A 19,468-nucleotide genomic window follows, 5' to 3' on the forward strand; every position below is an offset into this window, starting at 1 on the left:
AAAGCTACAGAAATGCCAAACATGTGGACGCTAACTGTGGTTTAGGTACACTGAGGTTCAGAAGGGAGGGGTGGCATTTGGATTTTGGAGCACAGAATTTGCTGAATTTCTTTTGGGGGGCGAGGAGCCATAGCGCTTTTCCAGAGCCTTTGTGCTACTAGTAACGTGGAAGCACCTTAGATTTCCGATAACAGATGACGGACCTGAGTGGGGACTTGCTTTTTTTTAGATTGAGTTGAAGCTTTTCTTAGAAACATTTTACATAACATTTTGGATCAAATTTTCCTGTGCTCTACGCGGATCACTTATATCGGGGTTTCCATCTAAATCTCCGAATGACGCGATTCAGATGAAACCCCAAAGAGATCCATTCACTATAATGAGGCAGCAGAGTTACTCTGGACTCCGTCTTGCCTCTGTTCAGCGGTGTCCTTCTTTTCAGAAGTGCACAAAACTATGGCCAACGGCACTTTTATGCACACCTAAAAAGACGGACTGCCGGATCACAGGTCAGACGGCGTCTACAGTGCCTCCGACTGCCTCATTATAGGGAATCTTCCACCAGGGGTTCAATCTGAATGAAGTATTACTCCGGTGTAAGCGCAGAGTGCAGGATAAATGTAATATTTACCAAATGGGGAAACCCCATATAATACCCCTCACTGTCCCATCCGCTGACGGCGCCGCTGAAGCGGTGAAACATGTTGGGGGGATATGTGCTAGTATAAACTACCTTCCTATTCTGCCATGAATAGTGGCTTCCTATGAGGCCATCCGAACAAACATATGAGTGATTATATTAGAAAGTTTAGGTAGATCAGGGATGTTTTTTAATACCCAGTGTGCATTTTAATTGAATATTTAATAAAAGTTAAATTTTATAGTCTTTAGTGAGGGGTATTACAGTATATGGGGTTTCCCCATTTGGTAAATATTGCATAAGCATCCCTCTGGGCTATTTATATTCCTCTTGTTGGCATCAGGATAAATGTAAGCCGAGCCTTACTTTGGGAGGCGGAATGATGAAACCCACAGCAGATGAAGAATGGGTTTTATTTATTTTTTACGTTCCTCGTGCGGTAAAAGTGATTCGGTCAGTGTGATTACAGCGATATCAGATTTTTATCGGATTTTTATGTTTGGCTGCTGTCACACACAAAAAGATGGTTTTTATTGCGCATCTCCATATTTTGAGAACTATTATTTTAAGATATTTCGTCCGACAGAGTAAATTTAGGGCTTGTTTTTTGCGGGACGAGTTTTTACTAGTACCATTTTTGAGCACGTGCCATTTTTTGATCGCTTTCTATTCTGATTTTTGAGAGGCAGAATGAACAAAAACCAGCAATTTAGGAATTGTTTTATGTTTTTTTTTTATACCGATTCTGATCAAATTGATAAGGCAGCTCTACTCTTCGGGTCAGTACAATTACAGCGATACCACATTTATATAGTTTTTTTATGTTTTGGTGCTTTTACAGAATAAAACTATTTTCTAGAAAAAAATATTATTTTTACATTGCTTTATTCTGAGAGCTATAACTTTTTTATTTTTCTGGTGGTGGAGCTGTATGGCAGCTTGTTTTTTGCGGGACAAGATGATGCTTTCAGTGGTACCATTTGTATTTACATTCGTCTTTTGATTGCGTTTTATTCCACTTTTTATTTGGCGGAATCATGATAAAGCATCGTTTTTTGCCTTGTTTTTTATTCATTTTTTTTACGGTGATCACTGAGGGGTTAACTAGTGGGACAGTTTTATAGGCCCGGTCGTTCCAGACACGGCGATACCAAATATGTATACTTTCTTTTGTTTTTTTTTCCATAAAATATTTATTTATGGGGACAATATAAATATATATATATATATATATATATATATATGTATATATATATATATATATATATATATTTATTTATTTATTTATTTATTTATTTTATTATTATTTTGTTATCTTTTTTTAAATATTTGTACAAATTTTTTTCTTCTTTTTTTTGTACTTTTTCACTTTGCCCCACTATGGGACTTTCACTTTTTGCAGTCTGATCGCTTGCATAGCATAGGGATTAGAGATGAGCGTTGTTCTACTCGAACTGTTCGCCAATCTCAAATTCGAGCTGTTTTGGGCGGTGTTCGAGCCGTTCGGCGAACACGAACAATTTGAGAAAAATTCGGCTGTTCGAGGTTATGTTCGATAACTGTTCGTGCACCAAAATCATAACTGGATTTTTTCTCAGTAATGATGAAAATTAATGTTAATACGCAGTTTGAGTGTACAGCGGGGTGGGGGGAGGGGCAGGGGATGGAACTCTGCAGGAACAATGAAGATCTCCATTTTTTTTTCTCTTTCCCGCATTTACAGTGGGGAGGTGCAATCTGTCAGCCTATCAGCAGCGCACACACGGAGCGAAGTGCTTTTTTTCACACAAGCAAGGGCATGTGTCATTGGCAGTGTATGTCACATGTCCTTGCCCTATAAGACCAAGCCATTTTCCCCGTCGCCACCATTTTCTCACTGCTGCAGCTGCGTGTTAGACGGCACCGCTGTTGCTGTGTGCGCTATACCTTGTTAATTTCAAGCCAATTTTCGCACAAATATACAGATAGCTTGGGAGTAGGGAATAGTTGTGATTGCAGTCCTTTTAAGGACTAGGTTACAGCATTTCCTACGACTTTTATCAGGCAGGTCTGTGCTCTTAAATAGATAGGTTGTGGGAGTAAAGACTAATTGTAATTGGAGTCCTTTTCAGGACTAGGTTACATCAGTTCCTATCAGTTTTTGCCAGGCAGGTCTGTGCCAGTGCTGTGCAAGTTTTTTTCACAGCATTTGGCTGAATCTAGCAAAGCTAATCCTTTTTGGCCTATTGCAGAGTGTGTTAGTCAGTGGAGTAGCCTATCTGTGTTGCAAGATATACCACCTGTGTATAGAATACCAATTTTTTTACTGCACCTAGTGAAGTAAAATCTTTTGGGCATAGCATCATTCTATTAGTCCATCTATACTGACCTCCATCAGGTTGCAAACTGAATATATTTTTTTCTGCATCTACCTCTGAAAAAATATTGGGCTTCTAGCTGTGTGTGGGTCTTGTTCTATTAATCCATCTATACAGACCTCCATCAGGTTGCAAACTGAATATAATTTTTTTCTGCATCTAGCTCTGAAAAAATATTTGGCCTTCTAGTAGTGTGTGGGACTTTCTCTGTTAGTCCATCTATACTGACCTCCATCAGGTTGCAAACTGAATATATTTTTTTCTGCATCTACCTCTGAAAAAATATTGGGCTTCTAGCTGTGTGTGGGACTTGGTCTATTAGTCCATCTATACTGACCTCCATCAGGTTGCAAACTGAATATAATTTTTTTCTGCATCTAGCTCTGAAAAAATATTTGGCCTTCTAGTAGTGTGTCGGACTTTCTCTATTAGTCCATCTATACTGACCTCCATCAGGTTGCAAATTAAAAATAATTTTTATCTGCATCTACAGTACCTCTGAAAAAATATTTGGGCTTCTAGCTGTGTGTGGGACTTGTTGTATTAGTCCATCTATACTGACCTCCATCAGGTTGCAAACTGAATATATTTTTTTCTGCATCTACCTCTGAAAAAATATTGGGCTTCTAGCTGTGTGTGGGACTTGTTGTATTAGTCCATCTATACTGACCTCCATCAGGTTGCAAATTGAATATAATTTTTTTCTGCATCTAACCCAGCCAATAGTTTTGGCCTAATACCACAGTTTGGCCACTCAGCTCTGCTCGGTTACCATCCATTGTTTTTTTGTGCAAACAACTCCAGAGTTGTGAATTAGTTAACCACCAAAATGAGTGGAAAAAGGCCTGCTGCTGGTGGAAAGGGGAATAGGCGTGTTGGGAAGGGGAAAAAAGGTTGTGTCCGTGGGGTAGGTGTTAAAGCAACAGTAACATCTGCAGAAGAAAGACCATCTTCCAGCCAAACTAAAATGTCTACTTCTTTTAGCGGACAATGTGATAAGATCCCTTTCTTACGGCCACGCCAATCGCTACAAATTCCAGATGAGGCACAAAAACAGCAGGTGCTTCAACGGATATCAAGTGCTCCTTTAAGTGGGCTCTCCTCCACATCAACTTCAACATCACAAATACTCCAGTCCTCAAAGTTGTCACCCAAATCGCACTTGCTTCCTCACAGCTCCCAAATCTCCAGCTGCCCGTCTGAGTATGAGGTAGAAGAGATGGTTGAGTCTGCAGAGCTGTTTACTCATACTATAGCCTGGGAATCAGAGGTCGACTCCAGCGCTTCTGTGAATCCAGACGAGGAAATGATCTGCACTGATGCCCAGAATCTTTATGAGTCGGATCCAGGACCAGACGCAGAAGGTTCTGACCATAATGTAGACCCTCATTCCCAAACTGTAACTCCTGTTGGTGGAGACAATGAGGAAGACGATGATAAGACTCAAATACCTGATTGGAGCGACAACTTTAGTTTTTTGTCAGGGCAGGAACAGGTTGGCTCTGAGGACGACGGGTGTGATAACACACAGGGTGATGATGATGAGGTTGGAGATCCCACTTACTGTCAACCCACAGTCAGCCAAGAGATGAGGTCAGCAGAGGAGGTGGAGGAAGATGCTAGTGACGACGAGGTCAGGTTGCGCCTTCCTGGACAGAGACGTAGTACTGGAAGCACGTCAACAACTGCATCCTCAAACACAACTCTGCCTCTCACCACAAGTCGTGGTGGCTCTTCAGGTCGCATGGGTGCTAAGCCTTGCATAGCCTGGGCATTTTTTCAGATCGATAAAGATGACCCAACTCGTGTTATCTGTAACATTTGTCAGCAAAAGCTAAGTAGAGGCCAAAAAATACATAGTTTGAGTACTTCATGCATGAACCGGCACATGGACATGAAGCATAAGTTGCAGTGGGAAGCTCAGTGTGCTACAATGCGGCCTAGCCGGCCGGGCCAACCACCGTCTGCCATATCTTGTGCATCCGCGGCCTCTTCATCCTCTGTGACTGGGGGGACAGCAGTCACACCTGTTTTGGGGCGCAGACCTGCCACCTCTTTACCCGCAACAGCCAGCGTGATTGGCAGGTCATCATTTTCTTTGGAGGTGGGAACACCAGCTGGTGTTGAGCGCTGTCCGACATCGATAGCACCACCTTTGGATCAAGGCAACCTAACATGTCCGCCTGCATCTTCTTCACAGACCGGCAGTTTGCCGGGGACACCCTTATCAACCCCGTCTAAGCACAATAGCCAGCCCTCGGTCCCTCAGATGTGGAGAAGTAAAAGACCATTTCCTCCTAGCCATGAGAAAGCTAAGAGGTTGAATTTCACCATCTGCAAGCTCTTGGCTACAGAAATGCTGCCTTTCCGCCTGGTGGACACAGAGGATTTTCGAGACCTTATGTCCGTCGCAGTGCCCCAGTACCAGATGCCCAGTCGGCACTACTTCTCAAAGAAAGGTGTGCCTGCGCTCCACCAGCATGTCGCACACAACATCACCGCTTCTATGAGAAACTCTGTGTGTGACAGGGTGCATTTCACCACAGACACTTGGACGAGTAGGCATGGACAGGGGCGTTACATGTCGCTGACTGGGCACTGGGTAACTATGGTGACAGCAGGACAAGGGGCTGCTGTCCAAGTCTTGCCGTCCCCACGAGTTGTGCGTCAATCCTCTTTATGTCAAAGTTCCTCCACTGCTTCTGCCTCCTCAACCTCCTCTCGATCTTCCACCTGCACCCAAAGCCTGTCTGGTCATGCCACAAGCTTTCTAACTGCGCAGAAGGGATCCTGCACACCTCCTTACTATGCTGGTAGTAGGGCTCAACGTCATCAGGCGGTTTTTACATTGAAATGTCTGGGAAATGTGAGTCACACAGCTGAGGAGTTGTGGTCAGCTCTGGAGAACCAATTTCATGAATGGTTGTCTCCACTGGACCTGAAACCAGGGAAGGCCGTGTGCGACAATGCTGCAAACCTGGGTGCGGCCCTTCGCCGGGGCAATGTCACACACGTGCCTTGTATGGCTCACGTGTTGAACCTGGTTGTCCAGCAATTTTTAGCCCACTATCCCAGACTAGATGGCCTTCTGCAGAGGGCACGGTCGCTGTGTGCTCACTTCCGCCGTTCACATCCCGCAGCTCAGCGACTTACATCTCTACAGAAGTCGTTGGGCCTGCCACTTCACCGGCTAAAATGCGATGTGCCTACCCGGTGGAATTCAACTCTGCACATGTTGCAGCGACTGTGGCAGCACCGACAAGCCCTGGTGCAATACGTTCTGACGTATAGCCTGGGCCAACGAGATTCAGAGGTGGGGCAAATCACGCTGGAGGAGTGGTCTCAGATCAGGGACCTATGCACCCTTCTGCACAGTTTTGAAATGGCGACGAAGATGTTTAGTGCTGACGATGCCATTATCAGCATGACTATTCTAGTGATTTACATGCTGGAGCACATGTTAAACAGAATTCGGAGTCAGGTGGCGGCACAAGAGGAGGTGGAGGAAGTAGAGGAGGAGGAGTTGTATGCGGAAGGGCTAACATCTGCAAGGTCCAGACGGTCGGCAGCACCAAGGCGGCAGGCATGTGAGGGTGGGGGAGATGGTTTTACCAGGGCGCATGGTAGCAGCCAAACTAGTGAGGAAGGTGCAGGAGCCCAGGAAGAAGTGGAGGACGAACTGATGGAAGACTCATCAGATGAGGGAGACCTTGATCACATTTCTGTTGTGCGAGGTTGGGGGGAGAGGACAGAGGAAGGAAGCATGATTGTTACCTCGCCACCAACACAACAGGGACTTGGTGCTCCTGGATGCGCAACACACATGAGTGCCTTCTTGCTGCACTACCTGCAACATGACCCTCGAATTGTGAGAATTAGAAATAATCCTGACTACTGGGTTGCCACACTGTTAGATCCCCGGTACAAAAGTAAATTTGCAGAAATTATTCCTGCCATAGAAAGGGATGCACGCATGCAGGAGTATCAGCAGAGACTGTTGCAGAATCTTACATGTGCTTTTCCACAAAATACCAGTGGTGCACGTAGTGAATCTCACAGTTCCAACTTGCCAACCGTGGGACCGTCAAGTGTTCAGCACTCAAACCGTAACAGAACCACAGTATCTGCTGGTAACATCAATTTTGCGGAATCATTTCACCACTTTTTTAGCCCATCCTTTGCAAGGCCACAGGAGACAAGAAGTCTGACACATAGTCAACGCCTAGAGACGATGGTACAGGAGTATCTCCAAGTAAACATTGAAGCCACGACTGTGTCACTGGACCCTTGCTCTTTTTGGGCTTCCAATCTGGATAAATGGCCGGAGCTAGCCACTTACGCCTTGGAGATCTTGTCATGCCCCGCAGCCAGCGTTCTGTCTGAACGTGTGTTCAGCGCTGCTGGTGGTGTGCTGACAGATAAGCGCACGCGGCTCTCCACTGATAATGTAGACAGACTCGCGTTCATAAAGATGAACAAATCATGGATCCGAAACGACTTTTCTACCCCTGTGTCATCCTGGGGAGAGTAAAAGCTTGATGATTGGTTAAAATCACCCTACCAACCGTTTTAAGCTTTCAAATTACTAATCATGTTTATCTGTATCTTGGCTGGAAAATAATTTGGGCTTTGTAGCAGTGTGCAGCACTGATCCTATTAGGCCATCTATACTAAAGCTTCACCAGATTTAAAATTAATAATAATTTTTAGCTGCATCTAGCCCGGAAAATAATTTTGGGGCTCCGAGATGCGCAAGACACATAAGTGCCTTCTTGCTGCACTACCTGCAGCATGACCCTCATATTGTCAGAATTCGAAGTAATCATGACTACTGGGTTGCCACACTCTTAGATCCCCCAAACTTTTCGATCAACCTTTTCATTTTAATAAAGACCAAAAAAATGGTCATTTTTGAAATTATAAGCATTAGCAGGTTGTTAGAAACTGAAATCAAACAGTTTTCAACTCAAAACTTTATTCTAGGTGATGTTACATTTTCACATAGGACCCCTTGTTCGAAAGGAGCTTCTGAACTCTCTCGTCCATTGAATTTGTCAGGTTTTGGATGGTTTCTGCTTCAATTGTTTTGCATGAGGACAGAATATCCTCCCAGAGCTGTTGCTTAGATGTGAACTGCCTCCCGCCATCATAGACACTCCTTTTAATGATGCTCCAAAGGTTCTGAATGGGGTAGAGGTCAGGGGAGCATGGGGGTCACACCATAAGTTTGTCCCCTTTTATGCCCATATCAGCCAGAGATGCAGATGTTTTATGTGCAGCATGAGATGGTGCATTATCATGCAGAAAAATGATCTTGCTGTGAAATACACGGTTCTTCTTCTTGAACCATGGCAGGAAGTGCTGTTTGAGAAAATCCACATACATTATGGAGTTCATCTTTAGCGCCTTCAGGGATCCTAAAGGGGCCGACAATCTCTCTCCCAATGATTCCAGCCCAAAACATTACTCCACCTCCTCCTTGTTGGCGCTGTAGCCGTGTTTGCGTGGGGTGTCCATCAACCAGCCATCCTCCACTCCATCCATCTGGACCATCGAGCGCTGCACGGCACTCATCCGTGAACAAAACAGTTTTGAAATCAGTCTTCATGTAATGTTTGGCCCACTGGAGCCGTTTCTGCTTGTGTGAAGTGGATAGAGGAGGTCGACAGGATGGTGTATGCACAGCTGCAAACCTCTGAAGGACCCTGCATCTTGTTCTTCGGGGGACGTTGGAGGAACAAGCAGCTTCAAAAACTTGTCTGCTGCTATGACAAGGCTTTTTTGCCGCTGCTCTTTCAACCTGACGTAATTGCCTGTAGGAAAGAGTCCTCAATTTGCCCTTATCAGCACGCACACGTGTGTACTGTGAATCAGCTACATACTTCTTGATTGCCAAGACACTTCATCCTGATCATTGCACAATGTTGATTGTAGTCATGCCTTGACCTAAACACTCCACAATTTGTTGCTTCTCAGCAGCCGACACATCCTTTTTCTTTCCCATTTTGGCAGAAAATGTAGGCTGCTTAATAATGTGAGACAGCCTTGTTAAGTAGTCTTGCCTTTCATTGGACACACCTGCCAAACTAATTAGCACAGGTGTCTGCAATTGCTTACAGTGATATAAAGAGCCCTGACACACATCACCATCAATGAGTTTAACTGACAAACAAACAAATTCTTCCCTTATCACTCCTAAACACTTTTTGCATAATAATTTGGAACGCAGTGTACATGTGCTTTTCCACAAAACACCAGTGGTTCACGTAGTGAATCTTACAGTTCTAACTTGCCAACCGTGGTCTGTATGGAGTTGTTCAATAAAGGGCCCAAAATTAAGATAACATAGATGGGAGAGGTCTCTATGAATAGGAATTCCTAAGTATTTGATACCCTGTGAGGGCCAGGCAAAGGGAAAGTTGGACTGGATGGAATCCTATATGGATTTGGGGAGGGAGACATCGAGGGCCTCAGACTTCGCTGCATTGATTTTAAAATTTGACCATGTAACAAAGTGATCTATTTCAGCCATAACAGCATGGATGGATATATGTGATTGAGTGATATATACTAGGACATCATCAGCAAATAGAGAGCACTTGTACTCGGTGCCTCCCACCTCAATCCACCTAATATTGGGGTTATGGCGAATTGATGAGAGCAGGTGCTCCGTCACTAGGATGTATAAGAGAGGGGACAGAGGACATCCCTGCCTTGTCCCATTGGTGATTGTGAAAGGTGATGAAAATGTTCTGATGCACCCCCTGGGCCTTGGGACACCCGGAGCCGGACCCTTTTTGGTGGATGCTGGTGGTTGTAGTCTTCGTGGCGGCGACCCGGTTCCGTGGCTCAGGGTGGTCAAACCAGTGGCGGAACTATTTATGTGGTTTTGATGTTTAAATGTCCGACTACGCCACCCGTGGATTGCGGTCAGAGTGAACCGCCGCTGCAGGGCAGACCGCTGAGGCTGGTGTTGTGGGTGCAGCAGAGCGTAGCATAACTCCCCACGGGAGGAGTATAGCCTCAGGGCAGTGTATGCGGAGGATGGGGGTGATGGTGCAGGGCAGCAGCAGTAACGCCACGGAGTCAGTGATGCAGTCCAGGGCCTTTACTCACAGTTCTTATTATCCAGACCACGTCTGCAGGTAACGGCTGCCCACGTCGTACTGTGCTCACCAGGTGAGGGGCTCAGACAACTCCCAGATAACTTTGGAGCGCTTCACAGGACCCCCTTTGTGTGTCCTTTGTCTGGCCTTTCTTACCAACCCTTCTGTCCGGCTGCCTCGGGCCTCCTCTTCGTAAACTTGGCGCCAGTTTCCTTGACCCTATGTGGTGCCTTCCTAGCGGGTGTAGCGAGGGGCTGCGCCACATAAAATGTCACAGCCTCCGGTTTCTAGCTGAGGGTCGTTTCCTGCCTCCACTAGTTTCGGGGACCGGTCTCCCCCTTTGGCCTGACCCCTCCACGCAGGTGGATTCGGGCATGCGGTGGCGACTCGCCCGTCCGCACCCCTGGGATCCCTTCATTCCTCGTTCCTGGAGCCTTCTCCGCTCCTCTTCCTTCCTTCTCCCTCTTCCAGGCCTGGGCCTCTGTTACTAGGCCCGCCTCCGGAGCAGAGCTCATGCAGAGCCCCTGCTCCCTGCCACTTCTGCTCAGACTTCTCTGCACTGAACTAAGATGGTGCCCACCTTTTATACTCCCTTCTCAATGCACCCAGGAACTGCTTCCTCCCTGCTCCTGCACTACAGGGTTCCCCTTCCTCAGTGTTCCCTCCCCCCACTCCAGCCAGGGACAGGGACTGTCATGCCCATCTCAGAGGCATATTGGTCGCCCTGCCCCACGGCAATGTGGTGTAATGCATGCAGGTGTCGGGTCCTGATCCACACTCCATCCTTACCTGAGAGTGAGATATCACACCTCTGGGTGAGGTGCAATACCTCTTTAGCAACCGAGCCCTCAGGGTGCTACAGTTCCATTTATCTTCAGCCTAGGTGACGTATTGTGATACAGGGCCGTGATTTTGGCTATAAAAGGGTCCCCTAGACCCCTACCCCAAGCTTTTTAAGAGAATCATATATGGCGTGCCAGGAGACTCTATGGAATGCTTTCTCAGAAGAGCATCAGGAGGCACCCCAAGGCATAGGGGCTGGGACTGGCAGTAGGATGCCTTGCGGTGGACAGCCGAGCTCGATCCTTATAAAAGCTTTTTAACTGCAGCAGCTTTAGTGGACGCTACTGGAGCTGGAATTACGCGGCTGCTGGCATGAGACTTGCCTTCCAATAGATCCTTGTAAATGGATTGTAAATGGATTTAAAGTGTATTCATTCAAATTAGAGAGACAATTTAAATTAAAAAGCTTAGAGCTGCCTCCACCACAGGGGGGCTCGCTCGACCCACCAGCGGACAGGCACCAGTATTGGGAGAGGGGGGCTGGCCATCAGGGTTCACCGCGGCTCTGGCACAAACCCGGCGACACGGAGGTGGCATGGGCAGGAGCGGACTGGCCGTGTCGGCTTCTCACTTTTTGGATTTTAGAAGGGCATGACATGCCTATATCTGTGTCTCCCCCTCCTTTTACTCCTCCACCTCTTTTATTTTCGCATGACTATATGTACTTGTCACTTTTCCATGTGTTAGTTATGTCTTCTGAGCAGTTTGTCAGCTTTTGGACACCTTTGAAGGTGTTTTCTATGTGTTTCTATGTGTTTTTGTTTGCCTGCCATTGGTTTTAACGGTGTTCGAAGGTGTTCGACGAACAGTTCGACGAACAGTTCAGCGAACACACGGGTGTTCGACGAACCGAACCGAACTCGAACACTACGGGGGTGGCTCAACACTAATAGGGATGCAGCAGTATTCCTATGCTATGCAAAGAGTGAGCCCTGCACTGACAGGCAAACTTTGCTAGCTCTTCCCTCTGCAGCCCCTATGCTTGCACACTAGATGCTGCGATCACAGCATTTAGCAAGTTAAAGTTCCAGGAGTGATGCAGGCACCGCTCCCAGCACTGAGTCCCGGGTGTCAGCTGTCAGAATCAGCTGACACACGGCGGCAATAGCCCGTGCACCGCCCCCTGTTCGCAGGCGATTGCCATGACCTGTACATACTGCATCGGTCAGGAAGTCCTTCCTGACAATGACATATATACTGCAAATGTCGGGAAGGGCTTAAATTCAGCAGTGATGACAAATTTTCCTGAACAGTTTGGCACAGGTTAATGTTGACAGATATTAATCACCAGACCCCAATCAAAAGAGCTTTTTCTTGAACAATGGAAAAAAGCTAGATGTTGCAATTTGTCGCCAACTTGTTCATTCCATGTCTAGAAGTCTCAGGGTTCTCAAAGTAGTGCAATAAAATAAATAATACACCTTTAAATATGAAACATTTTTCTCAATACCTTTGTTTAGCAAAAAGTTATGCTTTATCCAGTGCATTCTGTCAGGAGTTTCAGGATAGCAGCTACCATCAATCACAACCTGTCTTCTAATTTCAGAGTACACGCAGTAGGAAGGGCTGTGCAAAGAACATCTGCTTTAATAAAAGTTATATTATTAACCTTACTTTCATTTATGTGTTAAAAAAATGTTCTATTAAACTCAATCTTATCAAAATTCTGGAAGTTGCCCTTATGTTCAGTGAGATATTGATTAAAAATGTACTTTTCAGAAGGGGCGTACTCATTTATGCTGAACACTTTATATATCAACCAGGTAATCAGGTGGTAATTTGTAATTATTACCAATATTGAGCTTGAGCAAAGAAAAACTATTGTTCTGTTTGTTCTTTACATAGAATAAGCTGCTCGGGTATGGTTTAAGTTATCCTTCTCACATCCGGCACCATCTTTGTTTCTATTTATATCAATTTATTGGAAATGTGGGGAGGCACAGTTACTTCTATCCAGTACTGCTCCATGTAGGCCTGGTCTAGAAGTCTGTAGCTGCAGACAGATTGTTTTTTTTTGTCATCATACCGTGCTCTCATCTCATCTCGTCTGTTCAATCTCCATAGATCCAAGTAAATGCAGGGGTACCCTTTATTGTGACAGACAAAATTATTTCCAGAAGTTGGTTATGGCATAACTGTTAAAAACATAAAACAAATCTTGTATTTTTCAAAATTAATGTCTGTTGATTTATTAAGATTTTGCTATTAGTGATGAGCGAGTATGCCTCATTAACCCTTTCTGCAAGCACGTTTGGGTGCTTGCCGAGTATTTTGGCGTGCTTGGCGTTTCATTCATTGTCACCGCACCTGACAGCTGTGACACATACAGAGGGAGCCTGGCGAAGAGAGGGTTAATGCGGCATACTCGCTCATCACTATTTGCTATATACGTTTTAAGATTTTATGGGCAAAAAAAATTATGTTGCAACGTTTTAGCAAAAGATGTCAGAAAGCGAGGCCTACAGCAGGTGGAAGACCCTCGCTTCCATTGAGAACCTCACTACATTTCCATGAAAATGACTCCATCCAATTGTAGAGATTTAGTGTTTAAAGTGTCATCATCTTGCTGGAGTTCTATATCCTAATGGTATTCTGTAACCTGGTAAATGGCCTGTGTGAGAACATTAATACATATTCATGGTTACGGTTGTGGATATTTTGAAAGTCCAGTTAGCAAGATGTTAAAGCAATTATCTAAACTGGCGTAAAATTGCCTGGCATCACAGACCAAACAGCTGGTCTTGGGATGTTAGTAAACAGATGACAAATTTTGATAAATGTTCCCAAAGTGCTTTTTAAATGTATTAATGGATATTTATACTTCTAGAAACCATGAATCAGAAATACATGTGATAAGGAAATTATTACTTAACTTTTTATCCGGGTAATTTTTAAGCAAAATATGCAATGACCTTGAGAAAAAGGAGCAAAAAGCACTATTACAAGACATTAGATAAAACATTTTCATTCCAAAGCTGACCAATATAATTATTGGGGAGTTAAAAATAAACGCAAGAGACATTATCTTTCTACTTCAAGGCTGGAGTAGTGTTTTCAGGAAATTACATCTTACAACATGTGGCCAGGGTCCCAGATGTTGTTACACTGATTTTCAAACAACTTTTTTTTGATGCTTTCTCTACTGAGAAAAGTAGAAAGCCATGGATCGGTAGGATAAATGTGAAAACAAACTGTGGTCAATTAAAATGTATGCAACCCAGTATACTTTTATTTCCATTACAGTTTTATTATTATTATTATTTATTATTATTATAGCGTCATTTATTCATGCTGCTTTACATGTGAAAAGGAGCATATATAATAAAAAAGAAGTACAATAATCTTTAACAAAACAAGTCACTGGTACAGGAGGCGAGAGGACGCATCCCGTGAGGGCTCACAATCTACAAGGTTGGGGTGAGGATACAGTAGGTGAGGGCAGAGCTGGTCGTGCAGCAGTATGGTGGGGTGGTGGTTACTGCAGGTTGTAGGCTTGTCGGAAGAGGTGGGTTCCATTTGAAGGTTTCCACGGTAGACGAGAGTCTGATATGTTGGGGTGCACAGTTCCAGAGTAGGGGGGATGTATTTAAAAACATAGGAAACTGCATTTTAATACAGTTAAAACGTTATTGTCATATGTTTGAATAATGATAGTCCATCAGCAGGGAAAATTATACATCTGGTAATTTTTCTAGTACATGCTCTGAATTTGCACCACAAAGGGACCTAACCTAATGGCCCTTTTACACAAGCCAATCCAGGCTGTAAAATGACTACTGATCACCTAGATACATGTCTATTTTTGCTGTCAATAACTGGCCTATTTAGACAAGCTGAGAAAAATTATTATGATTGTTCGATATGCATAGATGATTTAGGGGCAATGTGCAGCTTGAGAGCATAAAAATCATCGCACGCGACTAACAAAATAGTTTTGATTGATAATCGGGGAATTGCTGACCTGTTTAGACAGGGCAGAAGAGCTCCTGTAAAAAACGCATCTGTCCTATCACAAGAATGGCAAAAGATTTACCCTATTCATTATAATGGAGTACTTTAAGTTTCTGTCCAGGAGGTGTCAGTTTGATTCAAAAACAGCACAACTTGAAGCTGTAAGTGTGAACCTAGCTTTGGATTGGTGTAAAGGCTACATTTAGGTTATATTCACATGAGATTTTTTTTATAAACATTAGCAACTAAAAATCAGTTTCCATACATGTGTATGACATGAACCTGAAGTCAAGAATAGATAGTGCACTCAGGGGAAGCGCTATCTATTCTTGACTTCAGAACTTGCACTATGGATGCAAAACGGCCATAGTGCCAGTTCTGTGATAACGGAGACCTGTTTGCTCCAATGGTCATGGAATATATATTTTAAATACAGAATTAAGCATTATGAAAATATTCAGGTGAGTGCCACATCTATTCTTGAACTTTATGTATATGTTATGTGGAAATCTATTCTTTTGGATACTGAGCACCACTTGCAGGACTGGGCCTGTTGCATCCATAATTGCATTGGAAAATATAGTGCTGACCCAAACTTTTGTGAGGATATATATGAAAGTTTTGCAATAGGTAAATGGATTTCTAGAAGCTCTTTTCAGACTAATGAGACGGTCGCTTATACTTATGCAACAAATTTGGCAAATGTGGATATTCTCTTACAGAATGCAAATCAAAAACAGGCTCTGAGCTAATACTGAGTTTGACAGATGTTGGTAATTTAATCTTTAATCTTGCAAAATTGTGAATGCATCTCTGGATTGTTATACACGTAGTAACCTCGTACAAAATAGATAATGTAAAGTAGACTAGTTAAAGGGAATATGTCATGTTAATCATGCAGTCTGTTTTGCCAAGAACTAAGCAGTTGTAATGTTTTGTTTGAAAATATTAATTTTAATTTGTCTTTTATTATTATTATTATGATTAATATTATTAACTCCTTACCAACATATCACATACAGTTACATCATATGCCGGCTCCCTGACTTTGATGCTGGCTCTGAAACTGAGCCCGCATCTTTGCTGGCAGATGATGGCTGCCAGCGGCATGCTATTTTATCCGGTTTGCGTTTAGTTGGACCATCATTAATTTTTCAACAGTACAATGATCCCAAACACACCTCCAGGCTGTGTAAGGGCTATTTGACCAAGAAGGAGAGTGATGGGGTGCTACGCCAGATGACCTGGCCTCCACAGTCACCAGACCTGAACCCAATCGAGATGGTTTGGGGTGAGCTGGACGGCAGAGAGAAGGCAAAAGGGCCAACAAGTGCTAAGCATCTCTGGGAACTCCTTCAAGATTGTTGGAAGACCATTTCCCGTGACTACCTCTTGAAGCTCATCAAGAGAATGCCAAGAGTGTGCAAAGCAGTCATCAAAGCAAAAGGTGGCTACTTTGAAGAACCTAGAATATAAGACATATTTTCAGTTGTTTCACACTTTTTTGTTAAGTATATAATTCCACATGTGTTAATTCATAGTTTTGATGCCTTCAGTGTGAATGTACAATTTTCAAAGTCATGAAAATACGGAAAAATCTTTAAACGAGAAGGTGTGTCCAAACTTTTGGTCTGTACTGTCCATCGTATTTTCCTGCCAACACATCAGGATTTGCAGCCGAATTTTCTGCTGCAAACACTGAACGTGTGCATATAGTCTTAATTCCTGTCCTGTGTTCTCTCCCCCACACACACATTCATTATATGTCCCTGATAGCGTCATAATGAATTAGGGGGTGGGATAAGACCTTATCAGGGTCTTATAATGAAATGGGAGGTGGGAGAAGATGCTATCAGTTAATAATCAGACATCCAGTAATAATGTGCCCCATCCTGGTCCTCTTCTTGGGGTTATTGTGCCCCATCCCGGTCCCCTTCCTGGGGTTATTGTGCCCCTTCCTGGGGTTATTGTGCCCATCCTAGGCCCCTTCCTGAGGTTTGTCTGCCCATCCTTGCCCCCTTCCTTGGGTTTTTGTTGCCATTCTGGCCCCTTCCTGGGGTTATTGTGTCCATCCTGGTCCCCTTACCGGGGTCTGTGTGTCTATCCTGGCCCCTTCCTGGTCCCCTTCGTGGGGTTATTATGCCCATCCTGGTCCTCTTCCTGGGGTTATTGTGTCCCATCCTGGTCCCCTTCTTGGGGCGATTGTGCCCCTTCCTGGGTTTATTGTGCCAATATTAGTTCCCTTCCTGGGGTTATTGTGCCCATCCTGGCACCTCCCTGGGGTTATTGTGCCCCATCTTGGCTCCTCCTTGGGGTTATTGTGCCCCATCCTAGCCCCTTCCTGGGGTACTGTGCTCCATCCTGGGCCCCTTCCTAACATAATGTTCACTACTATGTTAAAAAAACTAACATGATTCTACTCACATTCCTTCGCTCCTACGCCACAGTCTTCTTCTGAGCCGGCAGCTGACTTTAGCATTCCTGCCATGGTGCATAACATCACGAGGTCATGAAGTTGTGGGCATGCTGACGTCAGCTTCTTGCCTCTGATTGGCTGGCAACTTGTATTGCCGCAAAGGAAGCCGGAGGGCCCCCTGCGCCGCAATACATGTCAGCTGAATGTGCTTTGCCGATGTGTGCTGGCTCCCTGCACATCTGGGCCCCGGTGCAGCTGCATCGTTGATATGTCCACCCCTGTAACATAGTATTTCTGACAGCTCTCACACATTCCATATCCGAAACATTTTACTGGCACTAACAGTACTCAAATACATACAAAAGACTTCATAATAAATTAGTGGATACATTTTACTTTATGCCCATTTTTTAAAAGCCTTTAAGTATTAGAATTTTCATTTTCTTTCACAGCCTCTGTTCTTTGCTAAACAAAAAGCGAAAGCAATAGCTGTACATGACCTCTTACATTAGATGAGACATGTTCACTGTGAAAAATCAAGAGGAATATTATAGCTGCATAGGCTTTTTTCTTGGTGTGGGAATAAAAAAATGAAATGAAAAAAGCAATTTCCTGTAAGTTTTAAGTAAACACAAAGTATAATTTTAGGAATGCAGTTAAAGCTGCCGTTTATACCAAAATAAAAAATTTTGGCTTTAGCCATCTGGAGCTCAGCGCTTATCATTTACTAGCTTCATAATTTAGCAAGGGTGAAACTATTGAATCTTTCTATGAATAAGGCAATACATTTGAGACTCTGTTCACACATATGTTGCATTTTTCACCCATTCATGAGGCCACAATCTTGTCCTTGATCCATAGTATGATGAATCCAATTGGCACCTGTCAGACCATATTGACTTAAAATGGGTTCTGTTGTGAATTCCATTGTTTTGTTCTGATCAAACTTATAAAATTACTTCTATTTATAACAGAAGCCATCCAAATAGACACTGGCAGTCCCAATTACTTTAATTAAGTTCCCAAGGTCCTGATAATTTTGATAGGAAAAATAATATTACAGAGTGCTGTTTTATTGAAAATATCAGAATGGTTGATTGAACCCTTATTTAAGTATCCCTACACAAGTGAGAACAAAGTCTAAGACCAGGTTTACACGAGTATATTTCACAGGCCATATACGGACTGCAATTCCCGTTCTTGTGGTGGGTCTCCTGACCGAAACTTACAGCCTTATCCATACCTATGTGGTTGTAAGTTGGGGCCAGGAGACCAGTCATTGTGGTCTGTATACAAACCGTGAATTAAATATTCTCGTGTGAATCCAGATTAAAGCGTACTGCTAAGTTTGATTTATTACCATTTTGATTCTCTCTGCAGCCCTGGCAGATTCCTGGGGACCACAGTGCTCAGACCTGCAGACCTATTCTGCCTCCCCCTTAATTTCTTCTTGCACAGCGAGCATGCGCATGAATGTAATCAAAGATTATGTCCTAACACTGGCCAGTGCCAATGTCTGGACATACATTGTAGGCGGAGTTGGCGCGATGCGCAGCCATATTGCACAGATGAAACCATAAGTGGCAGCCACAGTGTCTCCTGTGATGTACATGCTTCAGCCCCAGCATCTATTGTGATGTATATGTTCCGCCCCATCGTTTCCTGTGATGTATATGATCCAGCCCCAGTGTCTCCTATGTGATGTATATGCTCCAGGCCCAGTGTCTCCTATGTGATGTGTATGCTCCAGGCCAAGTGTCTCCTATGTGGTGTATATGCTACAGTCCCAGTGTCACTTATGTGATGTATATTCACCAGCCCCGGTGTCACTTATGTGATGTATATGCATCGGTCCCACGTGAGCAATGATGAATTTCCCACCTTGAGGAGACATGTAGTATAATCTACATCTGTGTTAGGAACAACTTATGCTGCAAGTTCTTTACAAAACTTATTGTCGCAAAGAGTCAACTGCGATCCAGATTGACACAAATCTGGAAAAGCAGTTGTAAGTAGCAATATCATTGCTACCACCTCAAATGCTGCACTAAAGAGAAGCAGCTCCAGCCATCACATTAGGGTGAATTAATTAAGTATTTGATCAAACTTAGCAGGATCATTTTCAAGTTGATAATTTTGTATGACACTCGAATGA

At 43.9% G+C, this 19,468-nt stretch overlaps 1 protein-coding gene across 3 annotated transcripts in view; it reads left to right on the forward strand.

Annotated features, from left to right (window-relative positions):
- Positions 1-19,468, forward strand: part of UST (uronyl 2-sulfotransferase) — a 445,691-nt gene that overhangs the window by 381,288 nt on the left and 44,935 nt on the right. The gene's annotated exons all lie outside the window — the stretch shown is intronic.

Source organism: Phyllobates terribilis, unplaced genomic scaffold, assembly GCF_046119375.1.
Source record: "Phyllobates terribilis strain yellow unplaced genomic scaffold, ASM4611937v1 Scaffold_3__8_contigs__length_932513732, whole genome shotgun sequence".
Lineage (NCBI taxonomy): Eukaryota > Metazoa > Chordata > Amphibia > Anura > Dendrobatidae > Phyllobates > Phyllobates terribilis.